The 23,466-nt window shown below is 46.9% G+C and overlaps 1 protein-coding gene across 2 annotated transcripts in view; it reads right to left on the minus strand.

Moving 5' to 3' along the window:
- ELMO1 (engulfment and cell motility 1) overlaps positions 1-23,466 on the minus strand; it is a 274,563-nt gene that overhangs the window by 94,988 nt on the left and 156,109 nt on the right. The window lies entirely within an intron of this gene.

Genomic DNA, 23,466 nt, shown 5'->3' on the forward strand with positions numbered 1-23,466 from the left:
TCTCAACAGAGTCACAGGCAGAGGGATGAGCTTCCCTGCATACACAATTAATGGCAACTTTGGAAGCAGCTTCCTTGATTATTTCTCCAGGGGGCTTTTCCCCCCCTTAGGCAGTGGGTAGGGGACATTTGAGATCATTAACCATCTGGTGCCATTAACCACTTGCTTTACATTCCCAGACACAGGTAGCTGGAGGTTAAAACAATCCAACTGGCTTTCAAGGTCACAACTGGTCGGATCCTGGACCAAAACGTGAGGCCAGACAATCTGCCTGTGAGCACCCCATTGTCGAGCCTCCTGGGGTCAGACCCCATGCTCTGAGCTCCAGGTGCAGCCACCTCTTCTTCTTCCCTGACCCTCGCCCCAGCCCCAACCATCTTCTCGGCTGTCTGTCCAGGTTACACTCTCACAGCCCTTTCCCATGCATCACATTTGGTTCTACCAGGCCTCTTACTGCTCCTGTCTATGGACAACGATGCTGGAGCCCAATGAACTTGTCTGTGTGACCCTACGCTTATTAATATAAGCTGTTAAATATAGTAAAAGAATTCCTATTCTAACTGGACCTCTCAAAGACCAATCAGTCTCCAAGGCTCTAAATGGTGGAGTTTCAAGACCCAGAACCCCAAAAGAGGGGGGCTATAGCAGAGACCTTCTGCACTTGGGAGGAGCCCTGCTGCAGCCACGTGGTTGGACCTCAAGTTCACTTAGAATCCTCTCAGGCAGGTGAAGCATCCCTGACCAGACCTCAGGGGACACGCTCTGCTCTGGCAGGACCACAAGCTCTTACACACTGACCTCTTCTGCGGCCATCCTTTACAAATACAGTGAATTCCCAGCCTCTGAACAATTTCAAGCAACAGTGTCCAGTGTTTGTACAGCTCACCCCTCTGGAGGGTGGAACCCCATGTGAAGACAGGAGAAAGCCATTTTCTTCTAGACTACGTTAAGGGCAGGGACTAGCAGCAGCGTGTGCCAGGTGGAAAGAGTTAGGGTCTGGGGCTGAAGATTTCGGTTCAAGTCCAGGGCCTGCCAAGCAAGAGCACGTCATTTCATCTTTCTGAGCCTTGATTCTTTTTATATTTTTTTTTCATTCATTTTTTTAAGAGAGAAGAAGGGAGATGGAGAGGAACATCGATGTGAGAGAGAAACAGCAAGTTGTTGCCTCCTCCCCCTCACACCCTGACCAAGGACAGAACCCACAACCTGGGTGTGTTCCCGATCTGGGAATTGAACCGGCAACCTTTTGGTGCACAGAACGACACTCAACCAGTTGAGCCACATCAGCAGGACAAGCCTTGGTTTTCCTAACTAAAAAAGTGGATGTGAATCTCCTCTGGCTTTTCCAAAGGCCTCGGAGAGGATCACATGACGAGATTCTTGGAAAAGTGCTGGGAATGGATAAAAGTTGACGCAAATATGGAGAGAGGTGGCGGATGATAATGCATGTTCTGCCCGTGTATCCTTTCCAGAAACACAAATTGTTCTTTGATTTCCCCCAATTCCTAGTTTTAGCCTGTTCACATCTCAGAAATTACAGGCAAGCACATATAAATCATCCCATCCCCAGCCTGAGTGACCAGCGGAGGGACGGCAAGAGTGACAATCAGACTTGAGACACAAAGCTGTCTAAGGAACCTGGCACTACACTTGGGCAGATTGTGAGTTTGCTGTCCTGGGCAGTGAGCTGCCAGGCCCACTTTCACAAGCACTGAAGCCACTGGAATTTACAAGTCCACAGACGCACTGTGAAGCACCAGCGCCATCCAAAACTCATCTTAATCACATTATCACACTCGCTTTTCCTGGCCCTGTGTGATTATGTGTGTGCTTTATGCCCTCGTTAACATTTTTATGGGATTTCTAGAGCTGAAATAGCCAGGCAAACTTGAGACCACCACGCCCTGCTCTGCTTGGGTGAAGAGAGAGGGAGGCAACACCGCTAATCATAGGGACTATTTGTTGGGTCATGCCACGGACCAAGCTCCGCAAGCGTTATTCTCCGCACAACCCTGGAGGTGAGCATTGTGCTCATCTCCATTGCCAATCCTGAAGAAACTCAACCTCCTGGCAGAAGCTTCATTCAGCGGGCCCAAATAAGCACCTGTAACCCAGTCTAGTTGGCCTGGCAGCAGGCTTCCTGCCTTGGTTGACATGAAGAGCTCAGGGCAGCTCCTTGTTCTTGATTAAGCAGGAAGAGTGACTGCAAGAAGCAGGCTCACCACAGTTGGAAGCCAACAGGATTACGATGCTCACTCATGTCCAGGGGCCCTTGGCCCAGGCCTCCCCACTGGTAAACATGAACATGCATCAGCCTAAGGGGACGGCCTGGGTCCTGAGAAGAAGGTCCTTAATTCAGAGGTTTGAACAAAGAAAAACAGGGAGGCGGAGGCTTACAGGCGCTTAAAAAAATAAATAAATAAAAACACCTATTGAGGAAAAAATGTTAAAGTATAATAGTATGCAATGGTTTTATAAATAGAATTCAGAGACAAATTTTCAATGAGACAAAAATAGTAATACTTTTTTAAAAACAAAATGGTTGTTAAGCAAACTATTTTTAACACAATGAGATTCTACTTTATAAAAATCAATTGAATGGTCTCTTTTAAGTCTGGAATATTTAGGTGTCCTCGGAGCTGATGGTAAAAAGGGTTCTTTTTTTTAAAAAATATATTTTATTGATTTTTTACAGAGAGGAAAGGAGAAAGATAGATGAGAGAGAAACATCGATGAGAGAGAAACATCGACCAGTTGCCTCTTGCACACCCCCTACCGGAGATGTGCCCGCAACCAAGGTACATGGCCTTGACCAGAATCGAACCTGGGGCCCTTCAGTCCACAGACCGACGCTCTACCACTGAGCCAAACCGGTTTCGGCGGTAAAAAGGGTTCTTATGACTTTACTGACACCCAACTCATCTATAATATATATATAAAAACCTAAGTGACCATTTCCACCAGTCGACTAAACAACCTAATGACTGGTCGCTATGGTGACGCACTGACAACCAGGGGGCAGATGCTCAATGCAGAAGCTGCTCCCTAGTGGTCAGTGCACTTCCACAGCCAACCTCCCCCAGCCAGCCAACCTCCCTCGGGAGGTCCCTTCCCCCAGCGGGCCAGCCAGCCCTGATCAGTGGACAACCTTTTGTGCCCCCCCACCCCTGGCCAGCCCCAATGAGCCCCGATTGCTGGCCAGGTGAAGGGTCCCCACTTGGGCATGAATTCGTGCACTGGCCTCTAGTTTATAAATAGGCCAGTGATGCAGGCAGTTACAATCCCTGTACCTATGTTTTAACAATAAAAATAAGAAGGCTGCACTCTCAGGTGGCATATTGCCTTTCAAAGTAGATTTCTTCCCATTTCCATCGGATAATGTGAGCTGCTAGCGTCTCAGAGAACAAGGCCTACTGCACCGAATACAGAGAACTGGTTCTGCTGCTGCCTGTGACCTGGTGAAGGTCATCTCAGCTCCTGGTCCCAGGGTTCTTACCTGTAAGTAAGATGGTCTAGTAAGGTTCCTGCTGCTTTTAAAATTCTAATACTACACACACACAGTCACTCACTCACACACAAACACACTCTCACACACACATGCACTCACATTCATACACTCACACACACAGTCACTCACACACACACAATCACTCACACACACATACACAGTCACAACACACACACACACACTCACACACACATACAGTCACAACACACACATACACACACACTAACAGAGTCACTCACATAGTCACTCACACTCTCACAGTCACACACACACATATACAGTCACTCACACACACACAATCACTCACACACACATACACAGTCACAACACACAACACACACTCACACACACATACAGTCACAACACACACACATACACACACACTAACAGAGTCACTCACATAGTCACTCACACTCTCACAGTCACACACACACATATACAGTCACTCACACACACCCACTCACACACACACACATACAGTCACAACACACACACACTCACAATCACACATACACACAGAGTCACTCACATAGTCACACTCTCACACACATAGTCACTCACAACACACACACAAACACACAAACACACACACACACACACAATCATACACACAAGCACACACATTCACTCACCAGATAATGAACTTAAAGCTCCCTGCTGCCCATGAATAATCACAGGGCTGGGATTTATTTCCTAAATTAGCATTTCCTTGAATAACAAGATGGCTCCACATTTCATCCTGGGTGTTAAGGCATCAAAGCAGCAATGGGCAAGCTTAGATGTTTGATGGCCTAGTATTTACTCTTTCTTTCATCAGAAAATTGTTAGTTGCTTTTATACCCTCCCAACCTATTAATATCACCTAATCAGACCATTACTGTTGAGTAAAGATAGCATGACAAGATGACAGGCGAATGCATATAATTTCTGATTTTTCATGGGAATTTTCTAAGACAAAGGCAGTGTTTCCGGTGCTGAAAAGCTCTTTTCCGTGTTTTCGATGACCCCTGTTATGCTTGGAAGCACTGGGAGCCCATTCACCAGTGCCTGGAGGTGCTCAGGTGTGGGCGGCATGAGCAAATTCTGATGTTTTTACCCAATGTGCCTGACATAAAGGGCATTTTGCCTTAACATTCTGAGCTACAGTTAGAAGGGGATACATTACTCGCCCACGAAAGCAGTCCATCCATGAGAACTGCTGGAGTGACTAAAAACTGGTTGGTTAGCCGCAGCATGGAAACTCCAGTTAGCTGTGGCTCTGGGGTCAGTGTGGAGAGCGCGTTGATGAGTTATCAGATGCAAATGTGTATGCGTACCTCTACACCTTTGCAGAAAATCTCCCCTGTGACCTTGGTGCTCTCTATTTTTGGACACAGCATTCTTTAATGGCTTGGTTTGGAAGGTTGGGTGCTGTGTGGGAAGATGTGAAAAGTTCAGACCTTCGGTAGGTGGGAGAGATGGAAAGAGGAGAGTGAACTTGAGGTTCCCCAGGGCTGCGAGTCCTCGGATACAGACGCTCCCTCCCCTGCTACTTCAGGGCGGGGACCAGAGGTGAGACACCTGCTCAGCTCTGCCCAGCCTAGAAGCCTGGTTTAATAGAACTGCATATTCCCCTCTATCCTCTATCATGCCTAAAAATAGTATGAAATTGACATTGAAAAGACACACAGCAGCTAATCCAGTGCTTCTTTGTTCGCCTTCCATGGGCATTTTTAGAAGGACATTGAGAAAGGTAAAGAAAATACTGACTATAATACTTCCATTGATAAGGATTTTTTAAAATGGTTTTTAAAAATTAAAACAAAAAAACCAACACTGACAGATATGAGGGCTGAAAATTAGACTCCAGCACCAGAAGAGAGACAATTCCCTGAGAATGACCTGTGGCCATGTCCCAGGCGTGTGGTGTGTATGATGAGAGAGCAGGGGTTCTGGGGTAGGCTGGCCTGGGTGCAAATCTCGGTGTCACCATTTAATAGCAATGTGACCTTGATCACGTTACACTTCCTCTGGACCTCGATGTCCTCACTTTAAAAAAAAGAAAAAGACAATGTCTCCCAGCTGATCAGACTGCTGCTAGGATTAAGCGTAAAGCCACACATGGTTCATCTGTTCACGGAGATAAAATAAGCACCCAGCAAATGCTAGCGGTTACCAGTTTTACTAGCAAAATAATCATTACTTACTTAGCTTAAATTATAAATCTGGAGGAATTACACTTCTGGATGCAAACACATTATGCAACTCCAATAATGAAGAGATCTTGCTATGGGTCCCCGGATAGAACAGCAGAAAGCAGAACAATGGAATAGAATAGGAAGTCTAGAAGCAGGCCTACATACACAGTCTCCAGGTTTATGACAAAGGTAACACGGCGGTGGAAGAGGTTTCAATCAGGGCCAATTCTCTACGCATCTGGGACAATGAACTAGGAGGCCTGGCCTCACACCACTTACAAAAATCCACTCCAGGTGACTTCCAGATCTCAGGGTGAAAGGACCAAGAAGCTTCCACATGACACAGAAGAATCTACCCGTGACATCCAGCTGATCAAAGGTTTCTTAAACAGGGCAAAACAATCATTTCCCCTAAGGAAAGTGCTCATTGAATTATATTAGATCTTCATTGAAAGATACGATAAGGATGGCAACCCCAGAATCGGAAAAACACTGGGGACATTACCTGACAGTGAGCTGGCATCGGCGATCTATAAATAAAATACCCCTGTACCTCAGTAGGAAAAGGACACAGCCCAACAGAGAAAAGGCCACCATGTGAACAGGCATTTCCCCAAATAGAATATCTAAGTGGCCAATAAACACATGAAAAGGTGTCGACTTTTTCAGTCACTCGGGACACAGACATTTAAACAACAATTCTGTACTTTCAAAGACCACCAGAATGGCTACAGTAAAAACATGACGCATTCTAAATGTTGGTAAGAATGTGGAACAAACATCATTTGCATACACTGTTGATGGGTGTGTAAGTAGCTTTGAAAAGCAGTTTGGTAGCATTTATTTAAGCTAAAAAAGTCATACCCTATGACACAGCAATTCTACCCAAAGATAGAAACCAGCAGAGATGCATACATACATGCTGCATGAGAAATGTATGAGAATGTTTGCAGCAGCACTGATCCCCAAACTCGAGCAACCAAACTGTCCATCCAAGAGTTATTAGATAAATAAATTTGTTTATTCATATAGAAGCATGCTTATTATAAAGAAATGATTGTTAAAGCTATACTATACCCAATAATGTGAATGAATTGAAAACATAATATTGAACAAAAGGAGTCCATACAAAAGAGAACGTACTATACAATCCTATCGATCTAAAGTTCAAAACAGGCAATATTCATGGAAAAAATTGTCGGGGAGGGTCCCTGACAGTTGTATAACATTCTCTATCTTGATCTAGGTGGTAACTAAATGAATAGTCGTTGGTTGGAAAATTCACTGAGCTATGTTGTATTTTTAGGATTGGAACACTTCAATGCATTCAAGTCACACTTACATTAAAAGGCAACTTACTCAAGAATCCTATATCATTGTTCCCAGACAGAATCAATAGCCCCTGCTCCTGCACTGCCTTTAGCACTTACTCCATCTTTCTGGGATTGTGCTTGGTTTTTGCACTTCTCTCTCCCTCCGGGGATAAGCTCTTTATGGCACAATTGTGTCTTACTTATCCAAGTCTCTCCTCAACAACTTACACTTAGAAGGTATCCACGAATCTTATAACTTTAAAAAGCAGGATATGGCTTTCCAGATGAGTAAGAAGGGACAATGGCTGGTCAGACAGGTGAAAGCCACTTCAGGTGATTCAGCTGGTCCGCCCTGTCTATCAACTCTGGAACCAGGGACTGGCATTTCATGCAGCCCAGGTGACTGGACAGAAAAGCATCCCACCTGTCTAGGCTGGCATCCTGAGCCTAACCAGAATCAGCTCTTAGAGTTGGTCAGGGGCCCTCTCATTTCACCTTCTGGATGGGTAAGAGCACATGTATGCACTTTCTCCTGTAGATGGGGAGCCTGACCTCGCTGAGGAGTCTTATAGCTGCTCAAGTGATGGGTTGTGTGAGCTCTAAGAAGAATCACGCGTTTCTTTTAAATGAGATTTTCCCCTCCCTCCCTTCCACTGCCCTTCCATCCATCCAAGCGCGTGCATGTCCACCTGTCTGTCCATCCATATATCCATCCATCTATTAACTGCAAGGTGGGTAAGAGCATGGCCTTGGAGCCAGTCTGCCTGGGTTTGGACCCTGGTTCTGCCACTCCTTATCTAGATGACCTTCCGTTCCTGAGCAGGGAAAGATGAGTAAAAGGTGAGGCAGAAGAAACAGGCTGGCATCAGATCAGCTTATTCTTTGTAGACCATACTAGGGGATGCGGATTTTATTCCACCTACAATGGGAAGCCATTAATGGGGTTTATTATAAATAGAAGCAGGATAAAGACTTCTCCTCTACATTCTTACTCTACATTTGTCTATTTTAATGGAATTAAAATTCAAGTAATTTAAAAATTCTTATTCTTCTGGAATCCATGTACTTAGTACTTGAGTGTAATAAGGAGGAGTGGTGAGCCAGATCAAAACCTTAGTGCTAAGCGGTTAGGAGTGTCAGCTCTGGATTGAGGACTGGGGCTGGGTTTTTTCCTATGACCTTAACTGTGATTCCAGCCCAGACCTTTAGTGTCTCTCAGCCTCTCTTATTATGATGACAATAACAGTAACTTATAGCCTGTAGAACTGAGTAAAGACATAGTGAGAAGATTTCCATAAAATGCTTAGCAAAGCATTTGGCATATAATAAGCACTCGATAAATGTGGTCATAAAATGTTATGCAGAATACAAATGTGGTGTGTACATCACCCCCCTCCAATCTTGAAATATAAGGTCTAGATTGCACTGCAATCTTATTTACTTTAGCCTCCCTTCGGAAAGGTCCCCAGACCTCCTGGAAAATTACAAAACAGCATTCCCATCATCATCCTGTGAGACGTCTAACCAAAAGACAGAATTTGCAGAAATTCCAGTAAATTAAGATTGCTGATAAGCACGAACTCAGTGACCCCCGGGAGTTTGCTGAGAATTGAAAAATGGTCTTGCTGATTCACTCTGTTTTCGCTTGTTCCTTTGTCCTCTGGCTGAAACAACCAAAAGGTGCAGGAACGTGGAGCCTGGAACCTTGGAACTTTGTTGGCAAAATAATGGTTTCTGGATCCACTTACAATCTACAACAGGGCTCTTTGTTGGCCCAAACAGGAAGGAAGATCAGCAAGGAAAAGTGGAGTCTTTGGACAGGAGTATCTACCTTGAGGTGTGAGTTAGCAATGCAAAAGCAGGAAGAGATCCCACTGGCCTTGCAAATTGAGCCCGCCTATCTTCTGGGAGGCGGGCTGGAGCAACGAGAGGGTGGAGAGGAAAAGGTGGACAGAGGGACATTCTGGTTGGGGCTGAGAACAGTCCAAGTGAGGCAGAGAGAGGGGAGCATATTCAGGAAGCAGTGTCTGTTCGCCCTTGTTGAAACTCCCTCGCAGGGAGAATTATTCTGAGAAGTGGCACATTAAGAGGCTGTCACACAGCACATGTAGCACGGATATAAATAACTGCCTGTCCAACTGCGTGCAGACGGCACCCGGGGGTGATGCTGGGGTGCAGGCAGATTAAGGAGCAACGGGGATGCGCCTCGCTGAAGACCCAGCAAGAATGGTGCCCGCCATCCCATGACCACGAGTATACCTTGGCCCAGGGCTCAGAGCCTGAGCCAGGGCTGCAGAGCTGGGGAAAGGGGCTAAAAATGAGTTATCTGGAATCTAAAAAATGCAAAATTAAGCCAAGAGGACATGCCAAGCCTTGCTCATCTCGTTCTTTTTTGTCTTCAGTGCTCAGTAAATGACTCCCCTTAAAAACTCTGACTGCCTGCAGCTGTTTGGATAAAATCCAAATACTGCAGCAAGGCATTCAACCCTCTCAGTCTGACTTCCTGTTCTCCTTCTACCTGACCTCTGACCCGACCGAACCCTGAAGCCAATCCCAGCTTCCCCCGTTATCAGGTAAGCCACCTTGCTTGCATTTGCATGTGGTAAGCTGTTGGGCCCCCCTTCATGCAAGCCAGGGAGATACCCCCAGAGTCCGGCCCTTTACTCAAGATGCTTCCCTCCCGCCTTGTCCACCTGCCTCTCCCTGGAGCACCCACAGACCTTGACCTTCTCCACCTGCCGGGCTCTTCTGCTGACTATGAGCCCACAAAACCAGGCACTTCCATGTCGTAATTCCTGCATTGTTCATGGTTCTGCCAGGCCGCCCACACGCACCCCCTCACTGCCATCCAGGGGATGGTGCCTCCAATTTCTCTTCTCCGCGGTCTCCACGGTGCCCGCTTCATGCATGCTTACTAAACAGGGTAAGAGGTATCCCCAACTTTGGTACCACACAGTCTTCACCACCCCCCTCCCGCCTCCCTGACACACACACACACACACACACACACACACACACACACCCCGCGTGGAGCAGGCCCTGCTGGGACTCTGTGACAGGAACAGATGGCCTCATGGCGGCATCCCAGAGCCAGCCAAGCGTGCGCTGCGGGCAGTGACATTGGGGGAGATAAGGGGAGATTATGGGAATAATCCACTGACAAGCTTGCCTTTGCCAACGTGGCATTTGAGAAGATGGCGATCTCTATCTGCGAACAGAAAGGAGTTAAGTCCCTAATCCCTGGCCCAGCAGTCTGTTTAATCCTCTCAGCCAGGACAGCTTGATAAGGAGCGGCTCTCTGCGCCCGGACCCGCGGGCAGGCCTGCAGAGCAGGTCCTCAGCCTGCAGACAGGGATCCGGGCAAAGTCCAGCGTCACACAGGCATGGATGGAGGCGGCCACAACGAGAAGAAACATAACAAGTCACTCAATGTCAACCCAGGAACAGCGGCCGGGAAATGTGAGAGCATGTCATCTGAACAACTAGCCGCTTGGCGAATCTGCTTCAGCCAACTGGCAGGCGAGCAGCCTAGAAAGGGGAGGGATTTATTTACTGCAATGACTGGACCAGGCACTCCACCAGGGAGGCGGGTGCAGTTGTTTTCGTCCCCTCTTCACAGATGGCAGCACTGAGGCACAGAGGACGGATGGATGGACAGACGGAGCTAGGCTGCCAATGCTAATTGGAGGCAGAGACAGGTCTGGTCCGAGTCCCCATTTTCCTGCCACTGGCCGGATAGTCATTTCCCTCCATGGAGGATTTTTAAAGCAGAGAGTTAATACTTCCCAGAATGTCTTTATTAAATTTAATTCAATTTCTTACTCGTCTGGTCCACTATTTTAATGAAACCTTGGTCTTGCTAACGAAGGTAATTTTTGGATATGCAATTCTTACAGTTGGTCAGACAGCTCTGTATTTTCCAATGTATCTGTGGCAGACATATATTCCCATAGAAATGCTACTGTTTTAAGGCCGATGGGGAAATCAACAATTCATAGACTTTTCAGTGCAGGGACATCTCATTTGTTCACTGGTTTAATAGAACCTTCTCTTAATAAAGTAGGTAAAAAAAAAAAAAAATCATCTCCATTCATGCAAGGCTAAGATCCTGAAAAATTAAGAAATTCAAGGGAATGAAAGCAACCTATTTTTAGACAAACAGTTATATAGAGATTAACATCCACCAGCCACTGTACTCAGTGCTTTACAACTAAATGATTTAATTGTCAAGTGGCAATTAAATATAAGACAGGTTTGATTCTCAACCGGTTCATAGATGAGGAAACCAAGGCACAGAGAGGCTCAATGACTTGTCTGAGATCACATAGCCAGAGAGAGGCAGAGCCAAGGTCAGTGTGGGAGGCATGCAGCCTGCAGAAGCTGTGCTCTGACCAAATATGTGCAGAACCAGTGCACTCGGACAACTTATTGCTCCACCAGCTTTTTCTTTAAAAAAAATATTTTTATTGATTTCAGAGAGGAAGGAAGAGGGAAAGAAAGAAACATCAGTGATGAGAATCATTGATCAACTGCCGATCAAGCCCGCAACCCAGGCGTGTGCCCTTGACTGGAATCGAACCTGGGGCCCTTCTGTCTGCAGGCTGATGCTCTATCTACTGAGCAAACCAGCCAGGGTAACGCCACCAGCTTTATAACCACAGAGCTGATGCTGCTAATGTCTTGCCATTATGCTGTGAGATTAAGAACTTGCTGCCCGGCCGATGAGGTTCAGTGGTTGAGCATGGACCCAGGAACCAAGAGATCGCCATTTTGGTTCCTGGACAGGGTACGTGCCCTGGTTTGGGGGCAATCCCCAAAATCCCCAGTAGGGGATATGCAGGAGGCAGCAGATTAAATGATGCTCCTCTCATTATGTTTCTATCTCTCTATCCCTCTCCCTTCCTCTCTCCCTAAAAATCAATAAAAACATATAAAAAACAGAACTTGTACAGAGCTCACAAAATAAGGCCACCAGGCTCCCCTGACCCTGACTGAATACACACATATCCATGACTACTCCAGGTATCTCATATGTTACAATCTCTCACCAATATAGTACGTCCACACTTATCATTGTCGATAGCTTCTGCAGGCTTCAGCGAAACAATGTATAACAGAACCAATTTCACCAAAGGCTAGCTGACATAAACAAGGGTTAAGTTTCTGTGACATCTGAGTCATGTGATAATAAAACGATGTTGATCAAAGTGACATTACTTGAGGACCAGCTGTAAGTAGCCAAATTGAGTCACTTCCATTCATAAAAAGCAATCCAATGTACTCTGATAATTATTTTTTTAAGACAATGTGAGGACTCGATCTCTATATGTCACAGAAACAACATCAAAAACAAACAAAAACCCAAGTGTCCCTGCTTTGGTGGCATTTTGAAAAAATAAGTTTGAGTAGAACGGGGCATATTCCGGGGTGTGCCCCAGAATGTATCTTGTTGTCTTGAATATACAGAAGTCCTAGAAGTGCATCTGATGGTGCAGATGATGGAAATGAGGAGAACTAGGGAGAACTCTAAGATGAGGTTAAAGCTCTCTTCACTGCTTTGGTGAGACTGTTTTTTTTTCATTCTACCCAACATGTGGTGAGAGGGAATTCCAATGAAGGAAACACCGGTTTCTTGTTCCCAGACCCCAGGGTTGAAAGCCTGTGTTGGTTTTGCCTTAGACATGTGTGTCGGTGAAGCATTCAGTCTTAACTGGATGGGTGAAGGTATATTTCACCCTTCACTATCTAAGTTCTTACACCGCCCATGATCACCTCCGCCTTGGTTTCAACGGCATATAGTGATTACTGACCCCTGAAGTTTCTATAATATCCTGTGTTTCCAGGAGGTGGTTAACCAGTCACCGCATTTCCTCTAGAATTTACCCTCCCCCAAATTCAGCAAAGGTTATTTTGGCCTCTTTCTTTCTAAACCCTCGTCAAGAAGGGGTCATTTTAGATATAAAAATCTCCTCATAAAATAAAACTAAGGAGGAGAACAAAAACCAGGGGCTTTTAACCTCAGGAGGAAGATTCAGATGAAAATCCTCAGCCTTCGTTCTCTGTGAAACAGAGTTAATGCCGGCAGGCACTTTCATGCCATTCTTTGCACACAGTTATTTTATGTTACGGTCTTTCAATTCCATTCTTGGTATTTTGAAACCATTTTCTCCCTCTTCCCCCACAGATGCGTTTAGGAAGTTTAATTCCATAAAAAGACCCAATCCTCTAAACACTGAGGTGTTTCTGTTATTCCCACTATTCCCTCACCCATAAAGTGACAAGGGCATCTCACACAGGCACTGGGAAGAGCCCCAACCTGACCCCAGGTTTCCTGGTAAGAGAGACTTCCTGTCTGGTGTGTGTATGTGATAGCCATTAGGGTTTCAGAGGGAAAGAGGATGGTGGCCCACTGGTTCTGGGCCACTGCTCTTCCCAACCTCACACTCCTCCTTGTCTCCTTCATAGACTTACTTATTGCTTTGAGTTCTTTCATTTTCCCGCCCAAGTCTGTTCTCATCTTTCTCTTCTCCTGTCTCCACTCTTTCCATAGAACTCATCTCGACCTGCTTACCGCTGCCAGATTTCTATTTTGAGCCCAGATCTTCCCCCTGAGCTCCAGACAGCCAACTCCTTGTTGGACACATCCACCTGGGTGTCCCTTAGTCACCTAAAATGCAAACTGACCCGACTGAACTCATTACCTCTCCCCGGGCTGACTGGGAGCCCACTCTGGCTACCTCACCCACAAAGATGCCAGATTAGCCTTGACTTCTCTCTCAGTAGTCACCCTAATATCCTAAATATTTCTCCTCCTTTCCTTTCCCACGGCCACTGGTCTTGGTTCAGGTGCTCATCACTGCCCTCCTAGATTAGGACAAAAGGCTCCCAATGTGTCTCCCACCCTCAAGACGGGTCCGTTTTCATCACTGCCCCCCATGAGGAGCACGTTACATCGAACTTCAGCCACAGACACAGACAGAGCAATAACAAGAGCGCACATCTGCGTTATGGATGCTTTCTCATTGTGAGCATCATTAAGCCACACTGCTTACCGCCCCTCGGAGAAAGTCCAAACTCCTTATCAGCTCTCACAATGGGGACCCCGCTGCTTCTCAGTGAGCCAACTTCAGCAAATTTTTTAAAACATAAAAACTTGCAGAATGCGTTTATGAGGGCAGAGGGAGAAAACAATTTCAAAATTTCAAAAACAAAATGGAATGACTGAAAGATCAATTAAACTGTTTCTCAGACTTCCAGACCTTAACACATGCGTTTCCCTCCGCCTTAACCCCCTTCCTCATCTCACCACCCTCCTCAGGCCTCCCAAGATCCAGGGTTCCCTCCGCCATACCTTCATTTCCATTCTCTGTGGCTGACACTTTTAAGTGTCTCCATCTCACCACCGGCCAATTCCACATCTCTGTCTGCTTTAGGGTCTCCCCTTAGGAATTCTTAGGCCCTGGAGACCCGGGACTAGGCCTTCTCTCTCTGTGTATAATCAAAATGTTTATGGAATGCAAGCTGAACTGGTTCCACTCAGAATGTTATTAAAGTCACAATTTGAAAAAAATTCTTCATCTCCTTACAGGGAAACATTGCACCAAGATATTCTTGCCAGTCAGTCACCGAGCACCCCTCCCCACTGACCAAACACTCAGGGGCGGTCTGCTCCTGGAGAGCCTGGCGTTAGAAGTGGACGTGAGGAAGGGCTGCCTCCAAGTCCTGGCCCTGACTGTGTTTTCAGTTCCCAGTGGGGCCCACTTCGAACCCACGTACAACTCAGACTCCACACCTCAGAAGCACCGTCTCCTGGAAGCCCCGTAAGAGTGTGCAGGTGAGTCTGCCCGCAAAGGCGTCGCTTCATGGCACAGCTCCATAGAGGCAGGTCCAGGGCAGCCAGGAAAGGAAACCGAGCGAGACCCATGGTCCACCCGCTTGGCTTCCCAGGGCTCCGGGTGCAGCGGATCCTGCCTCTTCTCAAATAGAAGAAGATAAAAATACTCGCCACCCACTCACCGCACAGGCACACGGCAGGCTGGATCGTGTTCAAAGCACTGTGAATTTTGATGGAAAAAAGTGCTCTGTGGAAGCTGAGCTCTGTTCTCAGGAGTGCTGGGTGGGACTGGAGCAAAATCAATGTGGAGAACATGTGTTTAGGAGGCAACCTCCCAGCCAGATTCTGGCTTTGGAGCAAGTCAGCATCCTCCAGTCAAGGCCTGAGCGGCCCTGCCCCACAGGAGGTATGCAGGACCGGGGACTGGATGTGGGAGAGCTGAGGACATGAGGCGGGTAGTGTCGTTGATGGAAGGGGTTTCTGATGCCAACACAGGATCTGATAAGATAATCGCAAGGCAGTTTGTCCCAGATGAGGGACTGGGGACAGAATATTGGAGGCCAAGATAATGAGAAGGGATTCTTGAAAAGCCAGGAAGAAAACACGAAGAAGACCCTGCAAGAGCCACAATTTCTGCTCAGGGCAGGAAGGGGTGGGTGGTCCAGAATCCTCAGCGGTGCCAGTAAGGACAACAGAAGATAAAGGAAGTGTGCAAACAGGGAATAACGCTGACACTGACTGCAACACTCAGCAGAAGAAAGAAATTAGACTGTTGGGAAGCGTAAGGAACAGTCCACTCCCTGGTACAGAAGAGACACACGCTTCCTGGGTAAATTATTTCATTTCTCGCAATCTCACACATCTGAGAGACTCAAAGGAAAAGATGTATAAAAAAATATCTGCAAAGATGTTCCAGTTTCATACAAATGTCAGGGCTGGGGATAATGAAGCTGAGCGCAGGGATGATTGAAATAGCAGAGGGAAGTCCACAGAAGAGAGATGAGCATTTTTGGCTGTGACATTTTTTCTTCTTTTTATAGCAGATGCAAGAGCCTGGCTGGTGTGGCTCAGTGGCTGGGCATCATTCCATGCACCAGGAAGTCACAGTTCGATTCCCGGTCAGGGCACATGTCTGGGTTACAGGCTCCATCCCCAGTAGGGGGCATGCAAGAGGCAGCTGATCAGTGATTCTCATCATTGATGTTTCTCTCTCTCTCTCCCTCTCCTTCCCTCCCTCTGAAATCAATAAAAATATATTTTAAAAGTAATGATAAAAATAATAAAATAGATACAATATACCGGAGTGGGGAGGGAAGCTTCTGGGAAGGACCTAGTAACCAGAAGTGATATGATCAGGGGGGTTGCACTTCCTTGATGGGGAAATAGTGAAAACAGGCCTTCAACGAATTGAACGTGGACAAGAAGACGAGAGAAACAGAGCTCACGTGAGTCTGGTTTGCAGAAGCCGCAGGAGAATCAGGTGGCCTGTGTGAATGGGGAGCCAGGAAGAGGGAGGTGGGTGGAAAAGGTGAGGGGTCAGGGCCTGGCTGGAGAGGTGAGGAGCACCCATCGGGTCATTACAGAATAAAAGGCCTACTCCCGATCAGGTAATACAAGAAGGGCTGAGAATTTATTTGTGGAATTTTCTGCAACCACCAGTTAATCTCACTGCAAATGAAAAGGCAGCTCTCCGACGTGAGAAGAGAAGAACAACGTGCCTTCCGTGCTTTTCCAGAAGGACGTTTGCTTTTCCAGAAGGAAGAGAGTCCTCAAGGGAACTGGTTCGAGGCCACGTGTGGGAGAGTGACGTGTTTTTCTGTTATTTTCCACAACCTTCAACGATCCTGTTTTTACCCCAGGTTGATATTTATGTTTGTATTTTCTTCCCCAAATCAGCCAAAAAATCACACCAGCCATTCTTTCGTCTATCCCCGCCAACTCTGTCTGCTAACCCTATGGCCAAGGAGACTGGAAAGTAGGTGGGCTGCTTGCTCCTGGGAAGACACGGTGCTTCCTGGGGGGGACATGGTAAGCGGTGCCGGGAACCAGGCCACCAGAAGTCCGAGCAGCCCGGACACAGGTTGGCAGCCCCAGCAGGGGCCTGCTGACAAAGACAAGCCAGGCTCACTCCATCCTTGAGAAAGGAAACAGTCAAGGCCCAGGAGGTGGAGAGGATGACGTGCCAGGGGCTGAGGTAAAACGGTATGTTTTGCCCTCTATCCCTGGGTCAGGGGAAAGAGCGGGGTGGGGCAGTCCCCCCCCCCCCCCACTAGCTGGGTTCCCACCACGAGTCCTTGCTCAGGGTCCAGGAAGGCGCTTCACAAAATGTGCCCTGGCCTCTTCTCCTGTAAAATTAGAGAGGATACTCATCATTCTAATTTGACTCACTACTGACCCAGCAAGGAAGGGAACTGACAGGCCGCCAGGGTAATTGTGACTTTCCAAGATAAAGGGGCTCCATCACGAATCAGAACCAGGCGGGCACAAAGGCCACTCATCCTCAACCCAGAAGCAGTTGGTGGTCCCCGTGCACTCTCCTTGTGGGAATTTCTCTCTCCAGATTGATTCCAGGTGATTCTAGCGCAACCTATACCCACTTTTCCCTGACCACCAGCACTGGGTGCCCACGTGCTTACATGTCTGCTAGTGCTGTGTCAGTTGCTGCTTTTGTCATAATGATCCTGAATGCTCTCCAGATGGGTTCGCGTCCATTGGCGGTGCATCAGAAGACCTACTGGTTTAGAATGCAGATTGGAAGACCTATTTTCAGAAAGTGTAGTATCTCATCTACTCTTGTCTGTAACAAAGTCCTCTTTGCCATGCAGGATACTAAGGAGTAAAATACATCAGCTTATCTCTAATTGGCTTTAGTTTGTGGCTTTGAGGTTTTTCCCCCCTTTTTTCTGGTAGCAGATGTCTCAGCTGAATGTCCATGTTTTGAAAACTGCACTGTTCAGTATGTTAGCCAGGCGCCATCTGTGGCTGTTTAAATTGGAATTCAGTAGAAATAAATAAAATTCATTTCCTCCATCACACTAGCCACATTCCAGCCACTGCGTGGCTACATGCACTCACAGGCACTCTTGCCCACACTCACTTCCATCGCCACGGGAAGTTCTGCCGGACAACGTCATCATTACACCTTCCCTTAGTAAGGTGAAAATTTGTACTTCTTAGTTATTCTAAGATTGGGGTCTACATTTAATCTTAAATCAACATTATGTTGATCATGTATAGAGGGGAGATAAATGCAGGTCAACATATAATTCAAATAAAAAACTTCATTTATCCAAGTCAACCATGTGGGTTGTGAGTGCTGATTGCTGATGGTCAGCATGTGCTTGGTGTGACAAGCAACACTCTGAGAGAAGCACCACCTCCCTTAGACAGGACATCACTGATTGTGGGCCCTGGAATGAGCGAAGCCCGCCACACACTCGAAGTAGTTTCTCTCGCCACGTCATCACCAGTCAATGCATTTCTCTCTCAGGGAAGGAGGAAGAGGACATTAAAGAGCCCAGCCCATCAGCCAAACCATGGTGGGCATAAGAAACAGATGCTGTGCCTCCTTAGACCTGCATCAGTGAGACTGTAACCAAGTCTAAAAGCTACCTGGGAACAGATCAGAGGAAAGCACAGCACATGGAACAGGCAATGTCAGCATCCGGCAAAGGAGAGGAAATCAGAGGAAACAACACCGGGCTACATGATCTTGGTTGTCCCCACAATGTCTTAGAGGGAGGGAACAATGCGAAGATTAATGTCACGATTTGTCGTTTTATAGCCAGGAGCCAGAAGTCATGAAGGCCTTATTCATCATGGACAGAGTGGAGGCCCTTGAAATGTACAAAGTATATTTCAATCAGGAAGGTTTCCGCCTGCCTTGCTGATCTACTGCGGACGCTGGAGTTGTCATTATAGAATGGTAGTGATCTGCCTGTGGCAAAAGAAGGCGGGGTGGTGCATAAAAAAAAAGCTTCTATTTCAAGCTTAGAGAAGACACATACACATTTATTAGTATAAGGTTCAAGTGTGTCTGTAGATAGAAGGATGGATGAATAGATAGGCAGATAGATGATAGATAGATAGATAGATAGATAGATAGATGTTGTTTTATCTTTGTCCAATTTCTCCAAAACTTCTCAGTGAGACTGGGGGAGGCATTGTTTAAAAAGCACCACCAGGGAGACAAAAAGAATGAGTTTTTGACATAAGCTTAAAATAAATACTGCCAAAGGAAGGGGAGTAAAATATGAGTACCATGCTATGCAGGGCAGTGACCACAAGGACATACAAGGTGAAGTGGGAGAGCACCCTGGTGCACCTGCCGAACTGAACTGCTATCAGGTGAGTTACCCCTATGGGGCCCCAGGTGCTCCCCACTTGTCTTCTGTCCTAATGAAATACTGATAGCTAACTACACTTTTGAAAATAAAGAGATTCATGACTTATGGTTCACAAAATATGTACCTGCTTTCATGTCTTCTTGACAGCTCTATTTTGTTCAAGAAAGTTATGTGTTCATCGAGACTGTTTTATAGTTTATCTCCCACATCACTGTAAGGCAAACTCAGAGCTGGGTGCTTGTGTAAAACCCCGTCTGTCTGGGATGGTATTAGGAATTAATCAGAAGATTCCTTATTAACCACACTTCTACTAAACATTGACTTCCGGTTTTGTTTTGTTTTAATTGGGGGTGGGGTGGGGGCTAGGTACCTCATTTTAATTGGAGGGTCCCTGGGTTTTACCCACAGAGCCTGCTGATCGAGCAATCATGCCGTTGAGCTATCACGTGAACATGACCTGAAACTCACAGACTCCTCCTTAAGGCACCCACTGGCCCTTAAGTTTGAAAGCTCTGAAAGCTCTGACGATTTTATTTGTCAATTATTCATCAACGAAGGTGAAAAAAGGCTTGCTGGAGGTTTCTGTGCTTTGCTCTCTCCTTTCTTTCTTTCTTTCTTTTTTTTAAGTTATTGCTGACACTATTACAGATGTCCCCCATCTACCCACTTTGCCCACCTCCATCCAGCCCGCCCCCTCCGCCCCTGGCCAGCACCTCACTGTTGTATCTATGGGTCACGCACATACGTTCTTTGGCTAACCTCTTCACCTTCCTTCACCCAGTCTCTTTTGACCTCCTTCATGCTTCCTCTGGTTCTGTTTTGCTCATCAGTCTATCTCTTTCTTTAAAAAAATGTTTTATTGATTTTTTTTAGAGAAAAAAGGAGAGGGATTGAGAGATAGAAACATCAATGAGAAAGAAACGTCGTCAATTGGCTGCCTCCTGCACCCCCTCCTGGCTTGTCCCAGACAGAAAATGAACCAGTGGCCTCTTGGTCCTGGGTTGACACTCAACCACTGAGCAACACCAGCCTGGCTCCTCAGTGTATCTTTTTTAAAAATATGTATTTTATTGATTTTTCACAGAGAGGAAGGGAGAGGGATAGAGAGGTAGAAACATTGATGAGAAAGAAACATCGATTAGCTGCTTGCTGCATACCCCCTACTGGGGATGTGCCCACAATCAAGGTACATGCTCTGGACTGGAATCGAACCTGGGACCTTTCAGTCCACAGACCGATGCTCTATCCACCGAGCCATAATGGTTAAGGGTCCCCAGTGTATCTTAATCACAGGTTGATTCCTTTCTTTCCCGAGTTAATCAATGGAAGGAGTGAAGGAGCAGAGCCACCAGGGGCCATGTCAGTGATATCAGGATGACAGCTGAACGTCTTTGAGCCCAGCAAGCTGTCATCTCAGTAGCGATGGGTGATGTGTACTGACAGTGTAGGTTATACGGGCAGAGGCCAGTGCACCCCTCACAGGGGATCACAAGTTCACATCCCTAATCTGAGACATCCTCCCTCTGCTCCCTCGCTCCACACCCCACCCACTGCAGTGGTGACCACAGGGCAGGCACCTGGGTAGGGCCGAGGAACAGACAAGGAAATGAGGTGAAGGCCAAGGGGATATGAACAGAGTATGCACTTCAATTAATATCAGTATCAGTTATGGTAGCATGTAACACACCGATGTAACATGCTAATAACAGCAAAACTGGGTGCAGGGTCTATGGGAACTCCTTGCATTTTCCTGCAAATCTAAAACCTTACTAAAAATAAAGTTCACTAAAGAAAACCAAGTGGTACAAGAGGCTACAATTTTGCACTATCTCCTTACTGCTCCCAACTGAGGACAGTTACGGTAATTATTATAAAGTAATTTCTCTGCTTGGATGAGACGGCACATGTACTTTTTCAAATCCCAGCAGCTCAGAGCTTTTCTCAAAGTGCTTGTTATTTCTGGGCTGGCCACTTCAGCTCTGCGGCGGCCTCCCTGTCCTTTGTTCTCCATGAAATCTTAAAAATCCGTGCACTCGGGAGGAGGGAGAGTTATTTATATGTGGATGGAGTGCCTCCGTCCACAGAGGAATAAAGAGAAAAGGAAATAAAGTTATATAAAGCCTTCCTTTTGCCAGATTCCCTAAAATAGTCCAGGATTACAAAACAGTCTATATTTCCATGACAAAAAGTATATTTTTCACAATAATTCACAGCTAACGAAGCATAGCCCCACACATTATCATGCACTGGGTAACCCCTGTGAGGTTTAGAATCATCCCTATTGTAGAGATAAGAAAAGAGATGAAGAACCTTCCAGGCCATGCAGGGCTGTCTGCTCTTGCAACCCATGACCTCCCTTCATCCTGCAGACCCGTGACCTCCCCTCCGCCCTACAGGCTCTGTGACCACCCCTCCACCCTGCAGACCCCGTGACCGCCCCTGCACCCCGCTGCCCCTGAGCCACCACTCTCTCACAGAAAGCAGCCTTCCGTAGATGAAGCCCCAGAAGCATCCTGTCCCATCTAAGTCAGTCCTCAGTTAACAGTCATGTGTCCACCTGGACATAGACACCACCCTCTGCTTCCAGAACACAAATGTTAAGATCCTGCTGCCCTCTCACTGGCGCCTAAAACATCTATTTTCTCTGTCTCCTTTTCTCTTTTAAAAAATACGATTTTACTGATTTCAGAGAGGAAGAGAGAGGGAGAGAGAGATAGAAACACCAATGATGAGAAAATCATTGATCAGCTGCCTTCTGCACACCCCACACTGGGGATCGAGCCCACAACCTGGGCATGTGCCCTGACGTGAAATCGAACTGTGACCTCCTGGTTCATAGCTCAATCGCTGAGCCATACCAGCAGGGCATCTGTGTCCTTTTCAAATTCAGAGTATGTATAACTGCCCAGCAATGAGACACAATTTCAACAGACTAAGCCAAGGTCAGCCTTTGGAAGAGAACACCGCTTTCTATGCACACAATGTTTTCGGGAAGCTGGAATCATCTCAAATGACTCTGCCCGAAACATCTAGCATCTTTGTATTTTTACCACAAGAAATCCCAAGACATCAGCATTGACTAATGTGAGAAACCGCAGGCCCAGCCTCCGTCCAGCCGCCTTCTTGTTGGAAAATGACAGCATGTAAGGGGAGCCGCCGTCTGGACTCAGATCCGCGAGGAAGGAAGCCCAGCGTGTCTGCTCCCATTAGAGCGAGAGCTTAGGTTTGATGCTTTGATATTTTATCATCATCCATGAATCAAGTGGGGGAGAGAGAATGAGGAAAACAGACAAAACAAAAAAATCAAAGCATGAGACACAACAAGGATGATGCCAGTGTGCGGCTCAGCCTAACTCTGCACTCCTGGCGAGATCAAAGGGAAGGCAGGCGGCAGTGGGAGCCTCGCCTGGGAATCTCACAGATCTAGAAGGAGAGCTCCCAGAGATCGAGGGAGTTCCTTTCTGGAGGAAACAACAGCTGACACAAACCCCCGTCTGACTGGTTAGAGGGACCGTAGGCGCAGGCCCGGCCACCCCAGCACGGGGCGCTATCTCGGGACCCTTTCGGCTCCTGCAGAAGATGGAGGGACACTGGGAGCCACCCTGAAGGCATAGACGTTCCCCTTCTACATTTGTTGGGGGCAGAATAGAATACTGAGGACTACCTGTGGTCATGGGAAATAGTAATCATCCTCTGTCACCATGATTGCCTGGTGCTGGTAAAGAAAGGGCATTCTAACCTGGCTGGGAGGTGTAGGTCCCCCGGGAACCTGGGAATCAACGTTGGACTGTGGTCCATTCCCATTCGAGAACTGCTTTTTATCATGGAAAGCTTAGCAGCCTTGCTGCCCAAACAGTGGAGTCCCACCCCAGCCTGCATTGCCTATCCTCCATGCCATGTAATCTTTGTCCTACCCTACGTAAGCAGCTGGCTTTCTCTTGGGTGCATGCATGTCTTATTCTTTTATCCAGGACAATTGGCTGAGCCGAGACCTCAGGTCAGCAGCTCTACTTGTCATGGGATTCAAAGGAAGCTGCCTCAGGAGCCTCCCTCCATGGGTCCATCTTCAACTTTACATAACTTGAGGATGTAACATCTTCAGGGACCATTTGGCAGAAATAAAAACTTACTCCCCAATTCTCTTTTTGATCATACTTAACATAGCCTTAAAGGAGAAGGCAGAAAAAGAACCAAAGGTGATTGTGCCCCTCCTGTCACCCGAATGCCGTACAGCAACTCTACAAGGTGGTTCCTGTGGCCTCTTTGGATCAAGGTGGACACCAAGTTT

Source organism: Pipistrellus kuhlii, unplaced genomic scaffold (assembly GCF_014108245.1).
Source record: "Pipistrellus kuhlii isolate mPipKuh1 unplaced genomic scaffold, mPipKuh1.p scaffold_m20_p_26, whole genome shotgun sequence".
NCBI classification, from domain to species: domain Eukaryota; kingdom Metazoa; phylum Chordata; class Mammalia; order Chiroptera; family Vespertilionidae; genus Pipistrellus; species Pipistrellus kuhlii.